The sequence below is a fragment of the Lolium perenne genome, chromosome 5, assembly GCF_019359855.2.
Source record: "Lolium perenne isolate Kyuss_39 chromosome 5, Kyuss_2.0, whole genome shotgun sequence".
NCBI lineage: Eukaryota > Viridiplantae > Streptophyta > Magnoliopsida > Poales > Poaceae > Lolium > Lolium perenne.
The window spans coordinates 11,056,870-11,060,617 of NC_067248.2; the positions used below are offsets into that span (position 1 = coordinate 11,056,870).

General features: G+C 39.2%; 1 long non-coding RNA gene across 1 annotated transcript; it reads right to left on the bottom strand.

Annotated features, from left to right (window-relative positions):
• Positions 1-1,046: 1,046 nt before the first annotated feature.
• Positions 1,047-3,284, bottom strand: LOC127298982 (uncharacterized). The gene is made up of 5 exons (XR_007850235.2): positions 2,972-3,284; positions 2,786-2,882; positions 2,544-2,620; positions 1,584-1,659; positions 1,047-1,421 (listed from the first exon to the last, which is right to left on the bottom strand). It is a non-coding gene; the product is annotated as an uncharacterized lncRNA (long non-coding RNA).
• Positions 3,285-3,748: the final 464 nt, after the last annotated feature.

Here is a 3,748-nt window from a genome sequence, read left to right on the forward strand (position 1 = left end):
TTTGGTTAAATTGGTATTTCTTTGATTCTCAAAGTTGTAATTACTCATTAATATCATATTACAACTATTGGTTAAGATCAAATGGGTCTAGGGTCAAATTTACAAAAATGCCATAGACCATATGTTAGGGTTTTTAGGGTTTTTATAATATTGGATTTCTTTCTCCTTTTGATGGATTAGATTTATGATGATCACTTGATCACTCTAGGGTTTTGGAGTTCATCACATACACAAGGTAACAATCATCATGGCATATCACTCAAAATGCACAAGTCCTATGCAGAGTACTATATGCAAAGTAAAAGTTTTTGTTGGTTATGAAATTTGGATATTTGGAATTGTTCTTCTTCCTTTATTTGAAATTTGGGATGTTACACTTGTATAGTTGTGCGATGCCTCATGCTAAGAAGAACAAACGTCAAGCTAAGCTCCGTGCCCATGTTGGAGTAGCTGTGGTTGCGCGGGTTAATTGTCACGGGTGAATACTTAGACGCCAAAGTTTTCATAAACAAGATTCTCTTTCCAACCATCTTTGCCAAGATCCTTTTCTTTCATAAACACACACTTAGGTAAGTCCAACTTACCCAAGGTTTTTCCAAAAATTCTTTTCAACAAGGTATTTTTCCAAGGGGTTCCCAACCTATGGTTTCATGTAAGAACTAAGAGACAACAGTGGCATGATGCCAACCATCATACCACTAAGGAGGTGATAAATGAGGTGTCAAGGGGATCATACATACTTAGGATAAGCATGCATAGGGACAACATAAGTAGTATGATTAAACAAGGGTCATGATGTTAATCATCATGCCACTAAGAAGATGCTAATATAGGTGGTCAAGGGGGCATACATGCTTAGGGTAAGCATGCATGTTGTCAACATAAGAGGGAAAATACTTTCAGATTTGTGGTGTTAACCAACCAACACTAAAAGAAGTGAGGGTGGTCAACGATATTCGACATACCTAAGGTAGGTAGGCATACTCATCTCAAAATGAGAGTACACCAAGATCATGATGTTGTTACTACTACACTCACAAGGGGTGTAGGAGTGAATCGACAAGAAGTGTCACATGCTTAAGGTAAGCATGTAACTCAACAAGGTAGGATGGCACAGCCATGATCAACAAGTATACCAACAATTACTAAGATGATCATGAAGTATGACCAAGAGGATCATCATGCTTAAGACAAAGCATGCATCGACAAGATAAAGAGACTAACACACACAAGATCAAGAGACAAGAGTAATAATAAGGTGACAACAATATGAGACACGTCAATCAGAGATCAAGAGATGGCTTGCCTTGGCTTATTTGTCCCTGGACTTCTTCAACTCCATCAAATAAGAATTCCCACAGTACAAATAAAATCCTTGTCCGATTCCACTTCTTCTTCTTCTCCTCCGAAATTGTTCGCATCTATCGCCGAAAAATATAAAAGGAACACAATCAATCACATTGCTCCAAACATAACAAGCATGCAACATTCAACAATCAATAGCTAACCACTTTACTAAGGGCTAACATACAAAAGACTTATAGATACTACAAAGCAACTAAAAGAAAACCCCATTTATTTACCTAGTAAAGGTATGAGAGTGCCACGACTTAGCAATTGCCTCTCTCGGTTATCACCATGGCATAAACCAAATATCCCCTGGTAGATAACATCATAAAGAGGACAAGTGCATTAGTTTGGCATCACAAACGTTCATATTATAATTTGAAACATTTTTGGAAAAGCGGGAAATCATTCTCTCTATTTTATAAAGCTTACATAACACTACACAAGAATAGGAAGTAAACAATATTCCACATCATTGGAAAACTTAAACCAACAATAGAACTAAGGTTAAGTTGCAGAGGTTTTGTTTTGCAAGAATAAAACATTGGTTGACCAATTTTTAATGCAAAGAGGTGGTTAAGGTTTCCAAATAAACCAAAAAGTTTTGCTACAACAACCCATGTCACACATACACATTACTAACAGTAACAAAAATGCATGAACAGAGACTAACACTATTTTTCCTAGATGGCCAGTACTAATACAAGACTAACCCAATTGGATTCACTCAAAAATATTAAACCTACAAATTTAGGAATTTGTTTGAATCTGACTGTACAGAAAACAAGATCTGTAAGCCATAAATCGTAGAAAAATCCTAAAAATATGGGACCACTGGCATTTGAAAGCTATTTAAACAGAGAGGCATACACAATTGGATTTGGGTTAAAATTGTTTCTGAAACTCTCACAAATGGATTGACAAGATTACTGCATGTCTATACCATTTGCTTTACCTCTAGAGTTACAGAACAGATAAAGGTTTGAAACTTGTTTGAGATGATTAAGAAAACATTCCGTAGTCCTACAGAACTGGAATCACTCAATTAGGTTCAAAAATGGATTTTTGGTGATTTAAAAGCTAACAGCCATGTCTGCAGAACACACAGAACAAGTTTAATTCACCACAAATCGTACACGACTCATAAAAATATGAGGTCTGCTGCATCTGAAAGGTATTTAAAAGCTGGTTCTTACCCAACTAGTTTCATCCAAAAATTCGTTTCCAAGCTCCTGGTTTAATTCGACAAAGTCAGAACTGACCAGATATTGATCTGTGAACCATTTCAGTTTCAGAAGGTCAATCGAAGTAAAACCACCGCCAAAACAAAGGTATTGAAGAGTGCTTTCATTCGCAGTTGAGTTTGCTCAAAAAGGTTTTGTAAAACTGGACAAATCTAACAAACAGTGAATCTGCAAGCTTACAGAACTCTATTTACCGTGGGAAATCCGTAACGAATTTGAGTATGAGACCAACGCCAAGTTGTAGATATTTTCAGTATCTAACAGGGGAACTTTGAATCACTCGATTTGGATCTGCACACGAGATTTGGTGGATTTTACAAGTTCGTACCAGAATCTGAAACAGCAAGATAGCAGAAATTACTGTAGGGATTTGGACGAACTTTGCTCAAGAACTTCAGATCTGAGGATTGCTCAAGCTTCTCCATGCTTGGACCAACATGCACCTGCATCAAGATCCAATCTTAGCCATGGAGGAAGAAGAAGAGGAGAGAAAACCATCTAGGGTTAGGGAGAAGAGAGTGAGAGGGATGCTCTCATGGTGAGGGGGAGCTTGAGGGAGGAGGGGAGCTTCATCTTGGTGGCTTTCCATGGCCATGGCCGGCCATGGAGCTAGGAGGAGCACCATTTTCGTGGGGGAGAGGTAGGAGAGAGTTATGAGGGTGTAGATAAGGTGGAGGAGTGAGTGGGGAGTGAAAAATGAAGCCAAAGGTGGAGGTGGTGGCCGGCCAAGCCCCTTTTATAGAGGGAGAGGGGTGGCTGCCTCCTTTTTTGATTGGCCAAGGTGGGTGGCTGGCTTGGGGAAGAGATATTTGACCCAAGCTGAATTTATTTGTGGCATTGGGAAGGGACAAAGGAGGAGAGGCTTCCCAAGGTAAAATAATTATGTGTGAGAGAGAGAGATGGAGAGGCATGATGCATGTGTGCCATGCATGGCATGGCCGGCCAAGTTTTGTGGTCATGCACATGTGATCATTAGAGAGTATTGCCACACATGCATGACACCCAAGGTTGAGTGTCTCACATTTTGCAAAAATGGTGGCCTAAAGAGATATAGAATTTTAGGCAAGTGATAACAATGCACAAGGGTGCTTAAGTAGATGGTGGTGGCATTCTAACCTGATAAAAGAGGTGTCTAAGATATGATGGTGGTGAGGGTG